The following is a 25,935-nucleotide window of genomic DNA, read 5'->3' as shown; positions in this document are numbered from 1 at the left end:
ATACGCATTCTCTCTTTAATGTGCATAGCAACTATATACGGTGGATACTATGCTCCCTAGACTGAGATGGCTGTCATATGGATGAGGAAAAGAAGCACCTTGGAAAGTTAAGAATCTTGTCCAAGATAACATAGCAGGTACATGGAGGAATGAAGACGGTTCTTGAGTCTGTCTTACGTCAAAGCTGGACTCTTGAAATAATGCCGAAATACTGAGGATTTTCATTGTATATTCATATTTGTTCATCATTCATGCATCAAAGACCATGTGCCTGGCCCAGCACTCAGCACTGGGGAAACACCTGTGGACAAAAATCAGCAGTTCAGTGGATAAGATAGGCATTAATCAAATAGTTGTACAAATAAATGAAAATTACAACGGTGATAAATGTTATGTGGGATTTTAAAGCAGATAATGGGGGGTTTGTTTAGTCTGAAGCTTCCTTACAAAAGAGACCAGTGAGTTGACAATGGAAGAGTGAATAGAAAATAATTAGGTTAAAAGGTGTTGTTGAGAAAAGCATTTCATCTTGTACTTAGAGCCCTGTAGGGGAAAGGGACCAGGATCTGTTGGAGAAAATAATAAAAAAGGGAAGAGGATATTACTGTGACTCCAGAGAGAGATAAAGGGTCTACAGAGGACTTTTTTTAATAGGAGAGTCTTGCATGAGTTTCACTGTTGTTAGGAAGAATTCAGTAATCATCATAGTCAACAAATGTCTTTTAATCATATGTGAGACAATGTTCTAAATGCTTTACATATGTTTACTCATTTAATCCTTCTTATAAGCCTCTGGGGATGGGCCATTTTTATTATTCTTGTTTTACAGGCAAGCAAATGGAAGCATAAAATTTAAGTAAGTGCCCAGATAGTAAATGCCAGAGTCCTTGATCTTAACCAATATGGAATCCTATTTCTATCTCTTTGTTGAGGGAGGTCCTCAAGAGGACATACTGCCACTTGACCTGTGAGCTGAACCCTGGCAATTGGAGACCCCTCACCCCTTCCCTTGTCCTTGGACTGTGCCTTCCCTACTCCCAAAATCTTCCCCAAGGATGTAGCCTTGAGATAGTGATGTGGTATTGAGATCATCTGGATGAACCCAGTTAAGGCCTCTATATAAACTTTTAAGATTTGGTGCATAGGTGCAGTGATTTGTTCGTGTGGCTGCCCAAGACAAGTCTCACCTCCCTTGTTTATGAAACCTGCCACCTACCGATCTGGAGTGGCCTACCTCTTTCTTCATTCTCTCTCTGCCCTTGATGTCTGGGAACAAGTGTCAGATCTTTCAGATGAAGTTTCAGGAAGCTCCTGAGGAGTTTGTAAACAATCATAGAGAAGGGGAGGAATATATTGGAGAGAGTATAATCAATAGGTTCGGAAGGTAGTTCTTAAATATCAGGAAAATGTACCTGAGCATCAACAGGTTTGCTCATTACAATTCAGGCTCCATTGTCCTAGGTAACTACTGGGTTTCTGAGTTAATAAGTTTGGCTATTTTCAGCACTCAGTCCAGACAATTCCAAGGCAAGTGCCCCACGGACCCAATTTTAAGGAATACTGCTTTGCTTTAACAACTGGGAAAAATGGGCCTCAGTGCAGGTAGGTTGGTATGTTTGGTAAGAAGCTTACGGAAGCTCCTCTCTAATGGTTTCTGCAAAGTGTAATGTAGCACACACAAATAGAGCAAGGCAAACCTGGGTGTCACCTGAAAGATCCTCATCAACTATAAAAGAATTGAGAACAACCCACCCCTGACTTTGAGAACCATTGTCCCAGTGGATTACTCTGCTACTTGTCCATTCTTGCCCCCAAAGTGGTTAAAGAATACTTTACATCATTCCTCAAGGAATTTCAGGAAAAATAAATTTCCTAAGAGAGTGAAAGGAAAGCCGGATGACTGAAGACAGACTAGCTGAAGAATAGAGATAAGTCAAGTCAGCTAAGGTTGCTATAGACTGCAAATCCTAGAACAGGGAACCAATAAGATCCAGAAAAGGAAGAGATGTATTTGGGGCTAAAAGGCAAGCAAATGGGAGACTTGGTTTAGTTACAGTGTGCTTGTGTTTGCAATGAGCATTGTTTAGAACTTACTTTATTACAGAATTACTTCCCAGAACTTCCTCCTAGGCCTCCTGGAACACTGAGATTCACATATGAAAAATCAACCGGGACAAAGGGGACATCTGTGGTCTTCAACTTACATAGCTAATGGCCTTTCCCTGATTCTTACATCACCAAAGAACACCAGCCAACACATGCTGTAAGGATGTGACCAGCTGTAGGAAAAACATTCATTATCAAGGAGAATTGTCCAACTCCTAAGTATTCAGCTATGGAGGGAAAGAAAATTCAACAATGGAAATATCAAAAGTTGACTTCTCTTAGTTCTTTTACGGGTCATTGTCATTGCCTCCTTCAGTTGCCCCAAGACACAAATCCATGGGTTTGAACTCACATTTGAACTCTCTGTGTATTTCACAATTGACAATCCACATATAAATCAAATGCCTCACTTAGCCAACAAGTTCCACTGTTCCCTCCTCTTCACCCATAAATAACTTTGCTGTCACTTTTAACTAGAAGTAAATGCCTAGCTTAAGTTTAACCTTGTCTCCCTTCAGCCTGCTACCAGGAACTGAAATAGTCAACATTCAGGTATAAAGCAGTAAAACTTCTAGTTTCTAGTTCTCCTTGGAAGGAGCCTGTGAGTCACCATTTTATCCTGACAAGAAAAAGCTAAACAGACTGAAAAATCTTGTCTCGTTAGAGAGTGGAGGACATGGGGCAGACCACTGCCCTCCAGACTGGAGAGACACACAGGCATGTACAGGGAGTCACAACTTACAGGAGAGAGATTCTGGAGCACAGGCCACTTTGGGAAACAGTGCTGGGGCAGTAACACCTGAACTGCTTTTGACGAAATGCTGGAGGCTCAGCATGAACTACTCTGAGAGGGAGAAACTCCAGAGAGACCCAGTCAGGGGAATCTTACAATATCCACAGTATCGTCAGGAATCAAAGGAAGACCGCCGAACCCATGAAAGTGAACTGGGTGCAAAACGTAGCATCCCCATCTTCAACTCCTCATGTGTTTGGGGGAAGAGAGCATAAGTCATTTACTGAATTGAACTGGAAATGGAACGTCCCTAGGTAACCAGGGAACAGTGTCCATGAACTCAGGCCAAGCCAAAGCTGCCATCCCTGGCCTCGTGGGCAGCCAGCCCACCCTTTCGGAAATGCCTCAGACGGAACCCTGCTGCGTTTCTCCAGCAAGGAAGCTTCCTGGAGGCCGTGGTGCCTCCTGCCCTGAAGCGGGGAGAACAGCCAGAGCTCAGGCCTCGGTGCCCCTCATCCTGTTAAGGGAACAGTCGGAGAATCCCCACTTAAATAAAGTCAGTGGAACTGGTGGAAAAACAGGAGGAGAAAGAAAAACACCGCAGGACAGTCCAAAGGGTTATGGAGAATCATTTAAATACGCACATACACAAAACCTAACTGACATACACATATAATAGAGAGATGTGCCTAATATGTAACATACGTAATGTCTTCTAAATATATTTGCATGTATGCGTGTATATGTATGTATGAGGGTGCGTATATTTTATATATTATATGTAGAGAGAAATACATATGTAAATACATATACACACACACATATATGTATATAAAATATTGTATAGAAAATATTCAGTGTTTCAGAGCATAACCAAAAAGACTCGAGAGAATTGAAATTAAAAACACAGAGCAGGTTTCTAGCAAAGAGGGTTGGTTGTTGTCGAAAATTGATTTGCAAGCCAGGCTGAAAAGCTGATCCGGCCCACGGCAGACGGGTGCCTGAGGAAAGAAATTATTCGGCAGTCACTTCCAACATCCTTCCATCTCCAAACACACAAGTTCAACAACCCACGCTGTTCCCTCATTCTTCCTCCAAATAGGAAGAAACACTTCTGGTAAGACATCTGTTTTAGCTCCCAAATGCCCTCCAAACACACTGAACAGCCCGGGACCTGCCTGCTGGGAGGAGGCCAGCGTGGAGAGGGACAAGCTTGGGACCACTTGGGTGGCAGGCAGTTCCTTCCGTGCCCAAGGGCACCTGGCCTTTGAAGTTTGGAAAGCTTCATCCATGGCACATGGATTTTCACATACTTTGATTCTTCAAGACATTTAGAGACATGAAAAGGATAAACTTGCCTCCGCCAAGCGGATAGGGAGAGTCAGGGAAGGAGTTACAGTTGTTCACGTTTTCCTGTCACCACAAATAATCCCATAATGATCGGAGCAGTCTGGACTAAGCACTGCAGACCTACTTCTGCAAAAAGAAAACTCTTTGCTTTTCTTAGGATAATAACATTATTCATGGAAGCGTGTTTGTGAAGTGTTAAGTCTCCTTAGGCGACTGGAAAGGTCCTCGTTTAAACTGCAGAATGGGGGCACCTGGGTGGCCCAGTCAGTTAAGCGACTGTCTTGAACTCAGATCATGATCTCATGGTTCAGAAGTTTGAGCCCCACATCAGGATTTGTGCTGACAGCTCAGAGCCTGGAGCCTGCTTTGGATTCTTTGTCTCCCTCTTTCTGCCCCTCCCCTCCCTCACTCTGTTTCTCTGTCTCTCTCTGTCTCTCTCCATATCTCTCTCAAAAATAAATAGACGTTAAAAATAAAATAAAAGTGGGGCACCTGGGTGGCTCAGTCAGTTAAGCATCCAACTTCGGCTCAGGTCATGATCTCGCGATTTGTGAGTTCAAGCCTCATGTCGTCTTCTGGGCTGACAGCTAGCTTAGAGCCTGGAGCCTGCTTCAGATTCTGTATCTCCCTCTCTCAATCTCTCTCTCTCTCTGTCCCTTCCTCACTTGTGTTCTCTCTCTCTCTCTCAAAAATAAATAAACATTTAAAAAAATGTAAAATAAAATAAAACAAAATAAAATAAAATAAAATACAAATAAACCGCAGAATGGCATCGCCTGTCAGGAAGCAAACATGACACCACACTGTGGTTCTCCCAGCTGCTTTCGTTACTTTCTATCTCAGAGGAGCCCAACCCGGCTGCTGCCTCTGCGGGCTGCCTGTTCTCCAACTGTTAGTACACTTCACTACAGGTAAAAATCACCAATGCAAACCTTGGTTATCTAAGCAGTTCTAAACAGGAAGCTTGTCCTGTGGGTGGCGTGTTAGAAGCCCACCATGACAGAACTGAGGCTGCTGAAAGAGGGAATAGCCAGGCCTTTTGCTACCGGGGTGCTTGTAACTGCCTCTGTCAGCACTTGAGGCTCCTGATCACCCATCTCCATCTCCCTTCCTAGGTGTTACGCTCATTGCTTCAAACCAGGTACTCTTCTCCAGTCCTATTAAGCTTCTTCCTGCCTCTCATTTAACCATGCATGACTTTATTGCCTCACTGGCTCATCTTGACCTGTCTCCCTACCCTCACTGTTTCAGTTCTAATCAGCCTGAAGAAGAACCTGGCCCCTTGTGAATATGAGACTTTAGACCACTGGATTTTCTCTTCTCCAACTTCTGTTGTACACTCTCTTGTGTACAATTAATTGAGCCTTCAAACTATTCTGTTCCTTAGCTATTAGCACTGTACAAGCAACTGTTCCTCAAATGTATGTAAACAAATATGTCAATGAACAAAAACTATGATATGTGGTCTGAAAAAATAAGACATGGATAAAAAGGGAGACCAGGATGGGAGTAAAATTTTAGATGGGCAATCACGGAAGACACCATGGAAGAGATACATTAGAAATGAACAAAGAAGCCAGCCGTACACAGGGCTGGAGAGGGTAAGGATGCGCAGAATTCCAGTAAGCAAGTCAAGGCCTAAGAGGAAACTCACTAGTGATCCTGGGAGGAACAAAAAGAAAGGTGGTGCATGATAGAGGAAATGATAATGATGAAGGCAGAAAGGAGGGTAGTAGCAGATTGCGTGGGACCATGTTTGCTGGATAAGGAGTTTGGGTTTCGTGCTAAGAGCAAGTCCTCCCTAGAGGACTTTAATAAAGGAAGCAATTTAAGCTGGTTTATGTCTTTAACAGATCTCTCAGTTAGCAGTGTGGCAAATAGACCAGAGCCTAGAAACTGAACTGTTGGGATTCCAGGGGAAAGGTGAGTGAAGGCTTACCCTAGGGCAGTAGCCAGGAAGATGAGAAATTGTCCAACTGGGGACATATTCTGAAGATAGAGCTGACAATATTTGGTGATGGATTGAATATAGGTCATGAGGGAAAGAGAGCAATTAAAAATAGTTGTTAGGAAAAATAATTATAATTGTTAGATGTTTGGTCTAAGCAATTGGATGCCACATGTCCTGATAGGCCAATGATTCTATAATATCTCAGTCAATAAACATTATTATCTACCAATTATTGAATATCCAGTATGTATTGTATATGTTTTAGCCATTATTTATAACTGCTACATAGGCTCGGGATGTAGGCATGTGATCAGCATTTAACAGATGAGGAAAGTGAGCCTCAAGAGGTTAATTTGCCCCAAATCACACAGCTGAGGCAGGTTTCAAACAGCATCTGACGTGACTTCAAAATCTATACTGGTTCCATTTAGTTACAACTTGCTTTATTCTTCCTCTAAGTGCTAGATGTGTATTAGCATAAAAAAGAGACTGTACAGAAAGACGATAGAAGTGAACTTCATTTTTCTCTGGATAGTGGGATTACATAAAATTTTTCTTTGTCTTTACACATTTCTCAGAAGTATTTTGATTGGTTACTGGTTTTGTTTGGTTTTTGTTTTAATTTTCTGTAAGGAAAGTTGAGGAATCTAAAAAGCAAGGCCTGAAGACAAGCAGATTCAAATTCCAACACTAACCTTAATGGCTTTATATAGTTCAGCAAATTTCTTAGCTGCTAAGAGTGTGAATTTCCTTGATGATAAAGTAGATGTAATAATATTTACCTTGGAGTAATGTAAGGACTAGATGAAAAATGTAGGAAGCATTTAACAGAATATCCAGCACAGAGCAAACCCTAAGTAAATAAATGTATTTATTTTACTATAGCTTCCCAAAGTGGGCACAAACAGGACAGTTATAAAAGTCAATATTCTATTCTCTGTGATTTATTTCTATCTCACTAGGTGAGGCAAATCTGACAAAGGAGAAAGTGACTTGCCTAATAGGATAAATTAGAGCTAGGACAAGAATTCTCATTTCTCAATTCCTGAACACATCCACTAAATCACCCAGTGTCTTGGATATTATCTATTTTTTAAACTGCTACCAATTAATTGCTCTGGATTCTGTAGTCATCAAAACCATAGCTGCTACAGACTAGCCATTCAAATAAATAAACTATAAAGTCTTTAATCATGCTCAAAGAAGACTGCTGCATCAACTTTCTACCAAGAATATACAGTGCTGAAAAAATCTGTGCTAGCAGGTAAATTATCAATGTGGCCTTAACAGGCATTTTCATTTGGGAGATCTACAATCTGTTAAATATTTGTCTTAAAAGAAATACATTTTCTGGGGCACCTGGGTGGCTCAGTCGGTTAAACATACAACTTTGGCTCAAGTCATAATCTCGCAGTTCATGGGTTCGAGCCCCATCTCAGGCTCTGTGCTGACAGTGCAGAGCCTGCTTGGGATTCTCTCTCTCTGCCCCTCCTCACGTGCTTTCTCTTTCTCCCAAAACAAATAAACTTAAAAAATATACATTTTCTAATCTACTTTATCAAGTCATGTGACACAAAGAATTCTGAAATCTACAACTCAGACCTCCCTTTCTTTTAAAGCTAAACAGTTCCCTTAAGGTGATTGCTAAAATGGGAAACAGTTCTGATAGCTGAGTAATTATCAAAATCACTTGAACAATTTTGTAAAAATTACAGATTTCTCCCAATCCAAATTCTCAGAGATTCTGATCTAATGTATCTGGGGTAGAATCTAAGAATAAATGTTTTTTAAAAGCTGACCTTTAGTAACCAGGGAAATGCAAATCAAAGTCAGAATGAGATACCACTTCACAAGCATTAGGATACAATCAAAAAGTTAAGTGTTGTCGAGGATATGGAGAAACTGAGATCCTCATACTGTTAGTGGGAATGTAAAATTATACAGCAGCTTTGGAAAACAGTGGCATTTCCTCAGAAGTTTAAACATAGAATTACCATATGACCCATCATTCTGCTCCTAGGTACATACACAATAAAATTGAAAACATATGCCCAGACAAAAACTTGTGTATGAATATTCATAGCCGCATTATTCATAATAGCCAAAAGTAGAAACAACACAAATGTCCATCAAAGGATGAACTGATTAATAAAATATGGTCTGTTTATACAATGGAATATCATTTGCCCATAAAAAGTAAGGAAGTACTGATACATGCTGCACTGTAGATGAATCTTGGGCCAAATGAAAGAAGCCAGTCACAAAAGACCACTTATTGTCTGATTCTGTTTATACAAAATAGCCAGAAAAGGCAAATATATAGAGGCAGAAAGTAGATGAGTGGCTGCCTAAAATTTGGGGATCTGAGAGTGGGAATGTCCTTCTAATGGAGATCAAGATTTTGGGGAGGGTGATTAAAATATTCTACAATTGCTTGTAGTAATTGAGGGTTGCACCACTCTATAGATATACTAAAGCCATTGAATTGTACAATTTAAATGAGTGAAGTGCCTGTTGTCCAGGTGATTTCCACATATAGACAGGTTTGAAAAACCACTGTTCTAAGTCCTTGATACTCAAAGTATGGTCCATGAATCAGCACTATCTGCACCCCCTGGGAGCTTGTTAGAAATCCGGTTTCAGTGTTGGGGGTGAAACCTGAGATTCTGCATTTTAACAAGAACCCTAGATGAGGGAGCACATGTTTAGTTTGAGCAGCTCTGCTCTAAGGTACTATTTTAGAACCTTCTTAGAACATGTCTACTCAGTCCCAAATAATCAGTCCAAAGGCTTTGACCTCCTTAGTGCCAATTATTGGAAAATTTGCCAAAACATCCTTGGGGAAAGACCCAGAGTGAAGACCTTCATAACTAAGTCTCCTTAGTATGTCACAGGAATTTTAAGTAGTGTCACTATCCCACTGGAGAACATAATAGTGTTTCTGATTTTAGTGGAATGAAGAAGAGGATTATGTTAACTTGATAGCTGATCAGAGCTGAGGTGGAGAGGTTTAGGTGTTTAGAATTGAGGGGAAAAGAGATGTTTGCATAATTCAACATACAGTATAAATCTCTCTCTCATTGTTTTTTGTTTACCTTAACTAATTGTAATGAAAATTTTGTGACTTTTTTATACTATCACAAAACAGCTGTGCCTTTTCTTTCACAATCGATGTAGGTCATCACGTGTTTTATCATATCTCCACTAGTTAGGGTGGCTTTTTATTTTTTATTTTACTTTTTAGAGCTTTATTGAGGGCATTATGCTAAGAGATATAAGCCAGTCACAGAAAGACAAATACTGGATGATCTCCCTTACATGTGGAATCTTAAAAAGTCAAACTCCTAGAATCAGAGAGTAAGGTGCCTTTTTAAAAATGTAATTGCGCATCACTGAGATGTAATGTTGGACCCTAGCGGCAATGTTTTTAAGTGGACATGTACAGCATGTTCACTTGACATTCCAATTAATACAACACGGTCAACTTACTTCAACTGCTGGTCATCACACACCGACACAAAACTGTAAAAGCCACAAAACATTTCAATAACGGACCCTTTTTATGTCTTTATTCTACTCACAGTAGCTGTATTGCACAGTTATTGGATGAACAGTTGATAGATCAGCTTAGTTTGAATCTCAGGAATACTCTGTAATCACTGTATTATTTGTGCATGCTATTTAAGCATTTTAAACCTCAGTGTCCTCTTCTCTAAACTGATATAATAGCCTCATAAAATTGTCATAAGGAAAAGATGGCATAAAAGTACTTAATACACTTCTTAGAACAGAGTAAGCTCTCAGTAATGTTACCTAGTATTATTATCATTGTCATCAAGATTCTAAACAGGGATATCTGCAATGTTTGACAGAATATTAGCTTTTAAACCACTTTATAATCTGACTATAATTTAGTTAAAACAGATGAAAGATATTTATGGTAAGAATTGACAATATGTAAGGCATAATGAGTTCAGACGTAGGCTATAGGACATCAGGTAAGAAGTCTGAATGCCTGAGTTAAAGACCCTTACCAGAGAATAGCTGACTTATGCCAGTGTTTGAGACATCAGTCAGACAAATCAGTTATCAAGAACAATGCCTGTCATGGGTTGATGGGCTGGACTGTGTCTTCTTCAATACTCATATGTTGAAGTTCCAACCCTAGTACCCCAGAAAGTGACTTTATTTGGATATAGGGTCAGTGCAGATGTAATTAGTTACATTAAAATGTAACTCTACTGGAGTAGAGTGGGTCCCTAATCCAATAACAACTGTCCTTATAAAAAGGGGAAATATAGACACAGACACACAGGGAGAATACTATGTGGAGATGAAGGCAGAGATTTGTGTGATGTTTCTACAATCTAAAGAATGCCAAAGATTGCCCACAAACCTCTAGGAGCTAGGATGGAAGTATGGAGCAGACTCTCTCTCACAGCCTTCACAAAGAACCAACTGTGCCACACTCTGATCTAGAATTTCTAGTCTCCATGACTGTGAGAGTATATATTCCTATTATTCGAGGCATCTGGTTTGTGTGTTGTGTTATGGCAGCCCTAGGAAACCAATCAAGTGCCAAATGAGTGGCTTGGTAGCAAATGATGCAGGCCACATGCTTAGCCTAAATTCACACACTTGGAGGACTCCATAAAACATATACAGCTGGGCCTCCACTCCAGAGTTGCTAACTCAGCATATCTGGTGCAGGGATGGAGAATAAATATTTTCCATAAGTTCCTTGGTGATGCTCAGGCTGCTACTTGATCTCTCTATGACTCGGTTTCCTCTTTTATAGCATGATAAAAATAGGAACTATAATTACAGAGATGCCGGATGTGTTAAATGTTTTTTTTTTTAATTTTTTAAATGTTTTATTTATTTTTGAGACAGAGAGAGATGGGGAGGGGGCAGAGAGACAGGGAGATACAGAATCCAAAGCAGGCTCTAGGCTCTAAGCTGTCAGCACAGAGCCCGACGCGGGGCTTGAACCCACGAACTGTGAGATCATGACCTGAGCCCAAGTCAGACGCTTAACTGACTGAGCCACCCAGGTGCCCCTAAATGAGTTAGTATACATAGTATAATGGTAAAATGGTATTTGGCACTATGTAATAACTTGCTTTATTATTGTTATTATTATTATTAAGCATGTAGGTATTAAAGGAATGCTAATAAGAGGTTGGTGGTGAGAAATAGAAAAAGCTTTTAGAGAAAAGTGAGTTTTGAACTGTTTTCATATAAAGAAATAAAAATAAACTGTGTTGATTCATATACTACAAATTTTTCAAAGTCATTATAGTAACCAGCAGGGAAAGTAATTAAGAAATTAAATCCTCTAACAAGTCTGGATAATCAACACTTGTGACATGTGTCCCAAACCTACATTTTAAAATAAATTAAAATAATATGTATCAGGGAACAAAAAAAGATGAGACTTTCTTAGCCAAGTAACCACCATGTTCTCTATTATTCATAGGCACATGAGCTGGGTCTGTGTGACACATGGACGAATATTTGCAAGTTACCTTTATATCCACATTTCTCCAGACAGAGCAGAGCCCTGTCTGGTTTAATACCATTCATTACACCATGATTTGGAAATATTATTTGGCCTATTTGGACTCTCCTGGATTAAATAAGAAAATTTATGGGAAACAACCTAGTACTATACCAAGCACATGAAAAATATTCAATAAAATTCTAGATTAACAGATTCTAAAGAAAACAATGCACCATGGAAAATTCCTACCTCTGTTAAGAATCAAGCAACATACCATAAATGGAGCCCAGGGTAAAAAAAATAAAATAAAATAAGAGTAAGTAAAACACAGAGAGGACCATGGGTGCTGTCACTGATTTTCCAGCTTTGCCTACATCCAGCACCTTCTGTAGGCAGATGAGTTATGCACAAATCCCAGAATTGCTTAATTCATACCTTTGATCCAGAAGAGCCAAGATGAACTCTAAACCTGAATTGAGTAAATACATAATCTCAGGAAGGTGTGTGGGCTTCTCTTTGCTCTCCAGCTGAAAATGAAAGTCCTATTGAACCCAACAGACTTGGGTTTGGTCCTGGTTCCGTCATTACCTCTGTGCTATCTTGAGCAACTTGACCTCTCAAAATTTCCATCTATCTGTTACTAAAATGGGATTAATAGAAGTAGATACCTCAAAGGTTGTGCATTCACCCAACACATACTGTTTGAGTGCTTACATTGTGCCAGGTTTGAGGCCCTGGGTTTGCAGTGGTGGACAACGAATCTCTCCCCATGTTAGGACACAACACAGAATTTACGGTCTAGCTGCAAAGACAGTGATAGAGCAGCTTGCACAACCATCCAGACCTGGTTGCAGAACCCTTTCTTGCTCTGGCCCCCCTCAAACCCAGCAGCTTCTCGGGTGTTATAGCACAGTTAGATGAGGTATTTCTTCTTGCCATCAATCCAAAGGGGCCCGTGATAAGTTACTTTTTTTTAGTTGCAAGAATGGAGAACTTAACAGTAGAAGGGGTAACTTGACATGTCTCAGACCATTGCACACCCTGAATTTCACTGAGTTAGGAGGCCCCAGGAGTAAAAACTCTGTGTTTACCAAGTGGTTCAACGAGTTGCTACTTCTCCTCACCATGTCCAATTAGCATAATACATCACTGAGATGGACCAGTGAGAGGTCTCATGGAAGAGATTCTGACTGCATTGTGGCGTTGGAGGGAGTTTTAATGATATACGTGCAAAAGGTTCTTAATGCAGTTCTGGGCCTGAGGAAATCCTTGACAAATGTTACTCACTGCGACTCCGTTCAAAATGGATCCCAGGCATCAGGATGCTAGGCAGGGGCCCGCATCCACAGCCGCTGAGGAAAGCTGATCATGGAATCCACTTCTCTTCTACAAACTGCTCTGGTTCGTCTTTTCCTTATTTACCATTAAATTGTTTTTCAGCAAGCTATGAATGAACGTTTTACACTACACCCCAATAAATATTTCTAAAATTAAAGAACCACTTAATTGCATCTCAGCAATGCTCCCTTGCGACCGCCCCATTAGACTTAATGAATAATTCACTGGCTTCCTAGGGTGCATTGTGCTTGCTCTTGAGAGCAAGAAGAAATCATTCTCTGTTTGCCTTTTAGCCCCTACTTTTCCCCCTTCACAATGTACAGGAACAGATGCCTAGCAGGACAGACCAGCAGGCTGTGGAAGGTAGGGGTCACCCGTGACTGGTTGGGTGGGAACCTGGAACCGACCCCCAACCCCATGTTGTCCTGGCACAGCAAGGCTGTTTGGGGGCCTCTGCCCTCCCCAGACACTTGAACAGCAGCTGCCTCCTAGGCGTTGCAGCTTAAGCTGTGCTGGGCAAAGGGCAAAATAGACCTCAGGCTGCGGGTGAGCTGCAAGTGGCAGGGATTTTGCTCAATGAACTGCAAGGCAAAGGCAAAGGGAGTATGCTTGGGATCCTCCAGCTGCAACTGACGGGCAGCAGAAGGTCGGTGATCACAGGGCCCCGGAAGGTCGGTGATCACAGTGGCAGCCAGAAGCCTCCTTTCTCCCAGTCGAGCTCCTGGGGCGGGTCGACGGGGAGTGATGAAAGGACTTGTTTTCTGAGATCTTTCATCCACCCCAGGGCATCACCTGTTTGGCAGCAGTACAAGTCAGAGCCATATGTCCCTCTGATTTATTCCTTTTTTACTGCTTCCATTAAAAGCCAAGAATTTCCTTCTACTGCAACTTCCTCCCCCATCCCTGAAAAGAAGCTCTTAGAACTTGCCTGTCAGACTCCAAATGTACTAAGATGGAAAAGAAGACGTGGGCTCTGGCTCTCCCAACCAGAGCCTGCATGCCCCTTCATATTAAAATTATAACACCTATGATGTATACAGAGTCAACTGTATGTCTAACAGGGTTATTTCATCTAATATTCACAAAGTAAATCCTATTATTGTCGCAGTTTTACAGATGAGAACACTGAGGCTGATAGAGGTGAGTCAACCTGCCTAAGGTCATATAGCTATAAAGCAAAGAGGCTGGGTTTGAAACTCAGGTGTGGCAGCTTCCTTCCTTATCTGCTAGGGATCCATTCCAAGACCCCCAGTGGGTGCCTGACACCGTGCCCTATATATTTTATGCTTTTTCTATACATACATACTTACGATAAAGACTAGTTTACAAATTAGGCACAGTCAGAGATTAACAAGAATAACTAATAATATAGAACAATTAGAATATATTGCAATAAAAGTTATGTGAATATGGCCTGTCTGTTTCTCTCAAAGTATCTTCCTGTACTGTACTCTTCCTTCTGGTGATAATGTGTGATGATAAAATGCTTGCATGATGAGATGCAGAGAGGTGAATGACAGACATTGTGACAGTATCGGCTACTAGTGACCTTCTTACTATATGTCAGGGAAATCATCTGCTTCCTGACAGGTTGACCGTAGGTAATTAAAACCCCAGAAAGGGAAACTTCAGACAAGAGCAGGGTGTTAGGGGTGTGGGGTCTACCGTAATCTGATTCCAGAACCAAATTCTCAAATTTCCATATTCTCCCAACTCCATCCCACTCTTTTCTTTGACTGGTATCTTCTCTTTTCAATTCTTTTTTTTTTTCCTTATTAAATTTGGACCTCAGTTTGTGCTTCAATCCACATGAATGACAAACCTTGTGTCTGTCTGTGTCAGTTTGGTGATAAGAATAGTGAATGCCTGAGAATTTATAAACTTAGTTCTTTTACCCTTTCAAGTTCTCCTTGCTTTTGTTAAAAAATTTTCCTTGGAGATACTTGAAATATAACAGCACAAAAACCAATACAGTCTAGATTGCCAAGAAACTGAGTAAAATTGTATGTAAGAACTGGTGTGTCACGAGGTGATAAACTGGAGACCTTTGGACTCGTAGTCAGATACCTGGGTTTTAGCGCTGCCTCTGCTCCCTGTGATCTTGGTGACCCCAAGCATGTCACTTACCTTGCTGAGCTTAGGTTCCTTTTCAAGAAAATAAGGGGAAGCTTTAATATATACACCTGGAGCGCTGTTTTGAGGATGACACATGGTAAGGTATGTACAATTACGCTTACTCTGTGACCCTTCCTTCTGCTGCCTTTCATCAATGCTATGCAACCAAGGCAAGGAGGGGGCAGTTATGAGAGCTGATGGACCACACATGTTAAGCTGCTGCTAGCAAGGAAAAGCAGAACAGCTCTTCTAGCTTCCTCTGGGACCCTCGTGGGAGTCACCTCTCTGCCCAGCACTGGCTCCAACAGCTCCCAAATCTAAAAGGTCCAGCTTTGGGGGAATGTTATATCCTGGTTCCTGCAGTTTCTTTTTTTTTTTTTTAATGTTTATTTATCCTTGAGAGAGTGAGAGAGACAGAGAATGAGCAGGGAATGAGCAGAGTGAGAGAGGGACACAGAATCTGAAACAGGCTCCAGGCTCTGAGCTGTCAGCACAGAGCCCGACACGGGGTTCGAACCCATGAACCATGAGATCATGACCTGAGCCGAAGTTGGACGCTCAACCGACTGAGCCACGCAGGTGCCCCTCAAAACTCAGCTGTAAATCATCACCATTTCCCCTCATTTCCTTGTCACAAGCAGCCTATAACAAATGAACAGCAGAAAATGTCCATTGTCAGTTCATCGAGGAAAAAAAAAAATGAAAATGTGCCCTTCATCGAGGAAAAAAAAAAAATGAAAATGTGCCCCTTGACTTAGCAGTAAAACCAGACTGGGATTCCCAGACTATGCCCTCAGTACCCCTGACATAATTAGAAATGGAAGCACACAGTGAAATTACGACTTTCTGTATTAGTTTATTGTAGGTAAGTTGAAAAAATAAAGGGGAAACAATCTTAAAAAGACACTTAAAACTTCTGGAAATGATGATAGCCAAAGAGAATTTCTCAGTCTGTCTCTGGAGAACAACTTTGAACTTTGTTTCTTCATTGCACTTCTTATTCCTTGCCGAGAATCATGCATTATCCTGAAAATCAATACCCGGCACCGCCATCTTTCCCCTTCCTTCCCTGGGCATGATCACTTGTGCCATGGCCCCTCAGCCCCCAGCTACCATCACTCTAACCCCCTCTCTCCGTATTTCATTTTTCTCACTACTGCACAGCTCCTCCATGTTATGTTGGCACTGTTCTTAGGTCTGTCTCAAATAAGAAGATATCTCAAGACTTATCAACAGCCTTCATACTTACAATAGGAGGTTCTTAGGTTTTTTCTTTGTTGCACATGAATATCTTTTTAAATGGAAGAAAGAGGAGAAAGAAGCCAGGCAATCTGTGACAGTAAACAAACTCTGGGGCAGGACAGGGCGGGGTAGGGATATGGGAAAGAAAGCCTAAGGCCACCTGTTTGGAATAGATTAGCCAAGTTTAAACAAAAACATCCCCAAGTCTCCAACCCAACCTCCAGGGTAAGGGTGTATTTTCCAATTCCTTACTCCCACACTTTACCCTGAAAAGGCAGAAATAAAGAGAGGCTGACTTGAGTCCAAATGGGGCAAGGCTCTCTCAGAGCAAGATGGAGCCTTGACTAGGGCTCACGGGGTGGTCCACATCCTTGTACACAGAGGGGGAGAGGAAGCAACAGCTGCAGGAGGCTGCTTCCGTTGAGAAAGTGCCAGATGACCCAGAACTAGGGATTTCATTTCATGGACGGGGGGTATGACCAACCTTCCTGAGATAGGACATTATTCACTCTTTTAGGACAGTAGCTGTACTACAGTAATGGTATTTCCTGAGTTAAAAAGGCAAAACAAATAAGCTGACCAAAGACTTTGTAAATTGGAAAATGCAATTATATAAATAGATTTTATAATGTATCTTCTATAAATACATCATTAAGAATTTAATCATTCTATTAGGAAATAATAAAATTAAGATTGTCTTTAAAAAAAGCTTGAACACCTATGTACTGTATTCATACTTGTAATCAACTCCTAAAGTCCTCCCTTTAGATATGTGGCTAAGCGCATGGGTGTGTGTGTACATGCACACACACACACACACACACACACACACACATACACTCTTATACACTCAAACATATGCAGGCTTGTTATGGAAGTATTTTGAAACCACTTATCCTGATTATTGATGCATTTCAATCATGTTCTCCTGGAGATAACTCTAATCCCTAGGAAGGTCCTTATTGGTGAACTTGTAATGCCTGGCTGATGGGGAGAATGACCATACCAGGTAATGATTATGCTGACATTTAGACAGATTGGCTTGACCTTCAGATTTCACAGTGTGGACCATACCATGGGGACTCATTGTTGACTGAGGTCAAAATTAATACAAACTATCCTGAGGCTGTTTGGTGATATTAAATGTCCATTCCTTTGACCCAGAAATTCTACTTTTAGGATGTTTGAGGACTTTTGTAACGGCACCATTTTCAACAGGAGACTGGTTATTTGTTATTCCCACTTAAAAAAAAAAACATGATATAGATCCATATGTATTGACATGTAAAGATGTTCACAATATACAGTTTAAGGGGGAATGGGGATTCCAGACAATACACAGAATGTGACTGGATTTTGTTTAATGGAAATATGTATTATATATAAACATATATAAATATATGCAATATATAAACATGCATATATCCAGGTTATGCATGGCAAAAAATCTACAACAAAATATTAATAAGGCTGTATGTGGATGGCGTGACTGTGTGTCATACTTTTTAAAAAATATTTTTTGCAACAGGAAAATATTATTCTATAATCAGGAAACATAACAAAACTATTTTAAGCAAATCACACCAGGAGGAGACTCGTTACCTACATGTGCATGGCCAGTTTTCTCCGAAACACCTGAGCCTAGATCCACAGGAATAGCCAGTGGCCTCCAGAACCAGTGGTGAGTGCTGTGGAGGGCACTCACACTGGAGCCACAGCTGGGCTGGCCTTTCAAATATGTTTAAAATTGAGACTCTGGCATACTGGCAATACTGCATGCCAAGCCAAGCACCAGGTGACCAGGAAGTTAATTGCACAAATTCATTTGTACTAAGTTGTAATAGATGAGTTGGCTCTTCAACTTGAGAGTTTGGGGAATATCAAGGATAATTCGCTGAGCACTGACTTGGGGTCCCTTACTATGGTATTTAGGTGTGCACGCCCTTCCACGCACAAGCCTGTGTAGCATGATTGCATTTGGTATATTCACAGATGTGTTGTTCATGCCCAACAATGTCTATTAGTACATATCAGGCAGTAACAGGGGCATTCTAAGCTTGTATGTGGACGATGATTCAACAAAATAAAGCAGTCAATTCTTGACTCCTGAATTAAAAAAAAAAAAAAAGTTTGATACTCCTAACAGAGACGATAGTATAAGAAGAAAAACATCAAGCAGCTGAATGACATGGCATGATATTGGCATGATATTTTTAGCTCATCCATCCCAACTTCTACCCCATCCCAATGAGAGAGAAAATCCTATAGTGAGAGGAAGGTAAAAGAGAAGAAGTAAAAAAATGTAAGATGCTCCTGTGCTGTTCAGTGCCTCTGAGAAAGGCTGCATATTTGGCCCCTTCCCACCACCTAAGTCAGGGTGGTGGGAGGACAGTATAAAACTCTAGGTCTGTTTGGGATCCTGAGAGCAGGTGCCTTGTTCCCCAGGTGAGGTTCGGGGCAGAGGAGGAGCCACCCCCAAGATAGCATGAAAACTATAAGCACTCAATGCTTGTGAGTCATGTAGAAGCAGCAGAGTCTCCAGCAAGAAGCCCTTCAAGCCCCTGGACAGGGTGATAGGGCGCACAGCCAGGAGGCACACGGATGTGGTGGCAATGGGCCAGAATTCTGCAGTTGGGGTCCGGGAGCATTAGAACTGCTCCCTGATGCTTTGATATTATGCTTGATTCCAAAATGTAAGTGTGAAATAAAGAAAAAAAAAAAAAACAGGAAGGAAAAAAAAAGAACATATTTACTGGGTCTACCTTGAATTTACTCAGCTTAAATTGCCACCACTTGGGAGATTTTGTTAGAAGTTCAGTGGCAGGAAACTAAAAAAACCAATGTACAACCTGAGCTGTGCATGATACTGTATTTGAGTCACATAAGCTAAGGATCTCAACTGAGGGATTCCTCTCCACCCAAGGAATGCTTGGCATCAGTCTGGACTGTTCTCACTGTCATAGCTAATCTTGATGACCAGCCCCTGCTATGCTATGCTGATCATTCTGGCTGGCTACCCACTTAACCAGTGTAGCTTTACAGTGGAAATGGGTCTCACACAGGCCACTAAATTTTTCTGGGACCCTCCCTCAGTACATGTGTCCTTGGGGAGACTCTCTTATAATTACAAAGACCTTTACATCTTCCCTTTATTTGATAGGAAAGGAAATGGTTTGGAGTAGAATGTCACTACTCTTATTTGTTTTTTAACTTTTATTTATTTTTGAGAGACAGATCATGAGCAGGGGAGAGGTAGAGAGAGAGAAAGACACCAAATTTGAAGTAGGCTCCAGGCTCTGAGCTGTCAGCAAAGAGCCCGATGCAGAGCTTGAACCCACAAACCATGAGATCATGACCTGAGCCGAATTTGGAAGCTTAACCGACTAAGCCACCCAGATGCCCCAGTGTGTTACTATTCTGAAGGACTTTTTCTAATTTCCCTTTTTTTTTTATAAAAAATTTTTTTTTATGTTTTTTATTTCTAGGAGAGAGAGAGAGACAGCGTGAACAGGGGAGGGTCAGAGAGAGGGAGTCACAGACTGAAACAGGCTCCAGGCTCTGAGCTGGCAGTCAGCACAGAGCCCGATGTGGGGCTCGAACCCACGAACCGCGAGATCATGACCTAAGCGAAAGTCGGACGCTTAACCGACTAAGCCACCCAGGCGCCCCTCTAATTTCCCTTTTAAAAACTCTTTTCAATCCTACTTTCCCAACACACACACGCACGCACACACGCACGCGCACGCTTCTTTCAACATGCATCTGTCCTTCCAACAATTAGACATAAACTTCCTGATCTTGGCTGTCCGGCTGAAACTAGGAAAGGCAAAAACAAAACAACCATTCCTGCATCCCTGTGTAAATCCTTCAGTATTCTTCACACCCTCCCTACATCACCTCTACATGCACACCATAGATAAGAAAAAGAGCATTCTCTAACCCATTCCTGAGAAAGAGGGTTGCCAGAGGCCATGCTAATGCTCAAATTCAAATAAAATATATAAGAATGACCACTGATCCCTTCATAAACCTTTAAAAGATGTTTGGCTCAAAAAGATTAGCTCCAGCTGATCCAATGAAAAAAGATGGGCTGCAGAAAGGACTACCTCTTATAGTCAAAACTTCAAAAGTGATTGCTGAAGCAGCAGGAAGCAGCCAAAATATAATTTAGACAGAAGCAAGTGTAACTTAAATAGTGCTTCTGAGAATTTCAATTCCTCTGAGTGCCCAGAGGTTTCTATAATTCTTATAGTTGGTCAGCCATTTCACCCTGAAAAAGAAAGAGACAAATGAGTCACATTATGTGAAAAATACATCATTTTTATCCTCCTCCTTACTTTGGTGGTCTGTAAAAGGCTTACACCCATGTCCTACTGGTTTCCAGTTTAACTGTAGAGTTCTACAGTCATTCTAGAACATAAGTAAATTTTTAATATCCATTAGGAAAGTGCCAAGCAATGTGGGAATCTGGGTTGCACTTTTCATTGATGGAGTACTTGTGTTTTATTAATTTGGCAGTTCTGTGCCAGACCAGGAGGGACCAATTAGGACCTCTAAAACTGATCACTCTGCAGGGTATTTGCTTGTTTCTTTAACTTCCTGCACATTAGAATGTGCTCTCCCTTTGGCCAAAGACTCTGTTGTTGTTGTTGTTTTTTCCATTATTACCTCAGCCTCCATTTGAGGTATAAGTAAATGAGTTTCTTAGAGGCTTCAAGATCTAGGTTGTACTCAGGAGAAAGAAGTGGCAAAAAGCAAATATTTCCCACGGGGGCCCCTCCAAGAGGATCAGAGTGGGATCCTATGCAAGTATGATGGCCTTCTAAGAAGGTATCTGACTCCATCATATCTGGCATAGTCAAAGACCAGGATCTGCTAACTTCTTAGCCATCAGATATAAGGCATAAAGCACCAGAGAATCTTTTAAGTGGAAACAAGTCATAGGATGTACACCACCAAGGGAAACCAAATGTAATCTCCGGACTTTAAATAATAATAATGTGTCAGTGTAGCTTCATCAATTGTAATAAATGTACCACTTTGATAAGCGATCTTGATAATGGGGGAGGCTAAGCACGAGTGGGGGTAAGGAATATGTGAAAACCCTCTGCACCTTCTGCTCCGTGTTGCTGTGACCTTAAATTTGCTCTGCACAATAAAGTCTATTTAGAAAAAAAAAAAAAAAACAAGCAGGAAAAGGTAGAGAGGAGGCAAAACATAAGAAGAATATTTTCTTCTTCATATGAAGAATAAAGAACATGGGAGGCCTCACGCAAAAAAGAGCCTGTCATTCCTCCTTAGTGGCCTTCAGATCTCAGGCTGGCAACCTGACCAAGAAGCACATGGATCCCATCATGTGCATGAATAGGCTGAGAGCCGTGACATATATTAATGGTAGTATTATTGCTCATACAGCAAGTGTCTGAGCACTAATGCACATTTTCTTATGCATAGAGAAGAGGCATTGTGGAAGAATTGAGTTAATTTAGATATTTCCATGCCTATCATGATGACATTTTCTAGCCCAAACTCCAAGTAGATTGTTTGATATCATTCCTAATGTAAGACAGACATTATATACTAGGATTATTTCAGATTTAAAATATATACAATTTATTTTATTGAAACTCCAGACAATGGAGAAAGAAAAGATGAAAGGCATCTAGTATTGCTTTCACCCTCACTCTAATTCTCCAATTCAAAACTCAAGATAGCTTATAGAACTTATAGCCAATTCTCAAAATATAAAACTATAACAAATGCAAAACTATGAATGTATATTCTATTATCTGTATGTCTTCTTAGCATTTATTTTATTAAAAAGCAGCTGTTCATGAAAGTTACGTACATCGGTTTGATTTCTTAAAAATAATTTTTCTTTAAATGTTAACTTTGATGAAAAGAAATATTGAAAGAATTGTTTTCCTTCAATCAATTCTTCCTTGCTGAATAGCTACCGTATAAATGGAAGGTCAGGGCAGAGATCACCGTGTTCTGCGTCCCTCCAGTGTTGAATGAGAACTGGATATAGAGTTGCTACGATGGCAGATTTAAGTAGCGTGTTCTAATGAAGAAATGTCCTGCCTGCATTTGGAACCTGTATCTGTATCACGACCAAGTCAAAGTCAGTACAATGAGTGGAGTTTTGAGAAAAATGCCTATGGGATAGATCACACATGGAGGGGTTTGTGTGTTTTCAGCTACAAAATCTTGTCAGTGGTTGTCAGTAGGGTGATTGAGCATTTGACGCATAAAAGATTAGGAAATCCTCAGTGCCTGCATGCAGTACAAAGTCTACATGTTTATATATATTAGATAGTATTTTCTCTCTTGGAGTAGAAAAAAAGTATAAACGACAAGGAAGGTTAGGAAGGTAAGACTCCTTTTAACCACTAACCGCATTCTGCCCTCTGTCCTCTTTCTATCCCCTCCGTAGGTAACTTGTTAGAAGTTTGACTTTTAGTATTCCAGGTTGTTCTGTAATTTTCATTACCTGTTATTATTTTATTACTTCATTGCTATATATTATCTTATTATTACCATTTGGGTTTTGGTTTTTTCTTTGGTTTGCTTTGTTTTAGATTTGAAGTACATTTTATATGCAGTACACAACTTTACATGCAGGATACAAAAAGGTATACAAAATTGTAAGAATTCAGCTCAGTGAATTTTTACATGTACAACCACGATACTAATTAATATATTAAAACTCTCCACACCCCAGAAGGCTCTCTCAAGTTCTTTCCAAGTCAACATCTCCCAACCCTGAAGGCAACCACGTTCTCACTTCCGTTACCATAGGTTGGTAGTGCTTGAGGTCAGATCCATCTCTTTGGCCTAAAGAACACCCTCATCACTGCTGTTTTTGATTATGGATTGTCAGGGAATAAAATAGACTGGTTGCATAAGATGCGGGACACTTCAGATGGTTCAGAAAATCCTTCAGTCATTTCTTGCGCTTTGAGGTTAAAGTGGTGAGATGGGCAACAGAGATTTCCTGAATTATTAATTTCCCTCATTTTCTGACCCACAGATGAGAGGTCAGGTTGACTTAAACCCAAAGAGAGGTGTAGGTTTCCAGAAGATTGAGAGAACCTAGCCTCATAAAGAGAGGCCAAAGGTGGGGAGGAAAGGGTACTGCCTAGGGGCTCTCCATAACACGCGCATCCTGAGGAACTGGGAAGGGGCTGCTTTTGGTTACCTAGTCTGCACTGTTAGGGTGTGTAACATCAGAACCCAGGAGTAGGTCTGCTCATAAACCCTAGTGGAGAGTAAAAGAGACACACCAAAGGTCCCACCACACTAGGGCTCTATTCCACACACTCGAACATGTTCCCGCTCTATCCACTTGGGACACAATCTGTTCCACAGTAACTACCATTTAGTGAGCATCTACTCTGGGTCAGGCACAAGGAGCTATTTTATATAAATTAGCTCAATTGATCCTCCACAACCATCTCACATTATTGGCATTCTTATTGTTATGGTCATGACTGTCATTTTGCAGGTGAAGTAATCATGAATCAAAAAAGTAACTGTTGTAAGAATCACATAATAGTAAGTGTTGGCTGGACCCTGGGCCCAAGTCTGCCAAATTCCAGCCTGTGATTAATTTATACCTGTGGAAAATTAATTGTAATAATGGCTCCCAAATCTTTACCCATCCTGAGGTCTCTGTCCCTACCATTTAACTCTACAGTTCCCACCTGTCCTCACTCTGCTCTCAGACATATGTGTCTTGTGTTGGCCAAGGAGATGACACAAACAAACTTGAAAAATACTTTTCCTGATGGGGCTTGCCTGCTCTTATTCGTCTATCATGGCCTGAGACCACGTGTGGGCTAAATAGGAGCAGTGCCATCTCAGAGGTCCCACTGAGGCCATCGTAAATCAACCAGTTCCTTGACATGAGGGCACCCAGTCCAGATCAGCTGAGCCCAGTCAACTTGTGAGATAACTTAAGGCTTCTTGTGATAAGCCACTGAGGCCGTGTGGTTGTTTATGCAGGGTCATTGTGGCAGTTAATGACTGACACACCACACTGCTTCTCTGGTCAGTCTGGGTTATAATCTTACCTCCAATACCAGCTGGGTAACCTTGAGATATTACCAACCTCTGTCTCAGTTTCCTCATCTGTAAATGTGGATAATAATAGTATTTCATGAGGTTTTTCTAGAAGTTTAAAAACTCGTTTATGAAGTATAAATTATATAAAGCACATTGCATAAATCTTTGGTATACAACCTGAAAGATTTTTACATTACTTATAGACATATGCATATACTCACGTCAAAATATTTCTAGATCTCCAAAATGTCCCTTTATCCCCTCACAGCCAATAACTCTTCAAAAGTAACCACTAGTCTGACTTCTTTCTTCATAGATTAGTGTGGTCTGGTTTTGAAATTCATATAAATGGAATCACACAATTTATACTCTTTTGTGTTTACTTTCTTTCACTTAACATAGCCAGGAGACCATCCATATTTTGTAGATGGAACTGGTTTGTTCTTTATTATTGCTATGTAATATTTCACTGTACAAATATGCACATTCTGTTGATGGACATTTGAGTTGATTCCAGGTTAGAGTTTTTGAAGCATTATAAGTGTTCTTTATATGTGTCTTTAGTGACTCTCATTTGTCTTCCACTCACATACCCGGGAGTAGAACTGCTGAATTATAAGATATACATGGTTTGCTTCATAAATATTGCCAAAACAGTTTTCCAAAGTTCTGTACCAATTTATAATCCTACTAGTGACGTGTAAGAGTCCCAGTTAATTTACATTCTTGCTAACATTAAGAGTGAACAGTTTTCATAGATTGAAAGAAGATTCTGTAATTGACAAAAGACTTGCTAGAGAAAGAAATACAAATCAATTCTACTATCAAAAACTACAAGAAGGAGCACCTGGATGGCTCAGTTGGTTAAGGATCCAACTCATGACTTCACAGTTGGTGAGTTTGAGACCCATGTCGGGCTCTGCACTGACAGTGTGGAACCTGCTTGAGATTCTGTCTCCCTCTCTCCCTGTCCCTCCCCTGATCGCTCTCTATCTCCCTCTCTCAAAATTAAAAACATTAAAAAAAAATTCTACCAAAAAGAAAAACATAGACAACCCAACTAAGAATGGGCAAAAGACCTGATCACTTTGCATAAAAGAAGATAGGTCAATGGCCTATCAACAGGTGTTCATCATTAACAATTATCAGAAAAAAGCAAATTAAATCACAATGAGGCAAAATTACCACTAAGAATGTTAAAATTAAAAGGACCAACAATGTCAAGTATTTTGTTTTTAATAAATGGCATCCCCCCTCTACATATCATTCAGCAACTTGGGTTATTCACTCAACAAAAGGGCTTAGAGATCTGAACATGTTGCTACAAACATCACTAACTTGTCCCATTTAATTCCTTAGAATCCCATAGTATGAAAATTCCACAGTTCATTTCAACATTTCTATTTCAATGGAAATTCAGGTTGCTTCCAAATTTTTTCCCTGTTATGATCATTCTTATATGTTCCTCCTTCTGTACCTGTGCAAATACCTCTCCAGGGTAAAAAAATATGAGGCAAAATTTGGGTGACA

This window comes from Hyaena hyaena, unplaced genomic scaffold, assembly GCF_003009895.1.
Source record: "Hyaena hyaena isolate Hyena2069 unplaced genomic scaffold, ASM300989v1 scaffold_170, whole genome shotgun sequence".
NCBI classification, from domain to species: domain Eukaryota; kingdom Metazoa; phylum Chordata; class Mammalia; order Carnivora; family Hyaenidae; genus Hyaena; species Hyaena hyaena.
The sequence above is the reverse complement of the archived record's forward strand: the minus strand, read 5'-3'. Positions refer to the sequence as shown.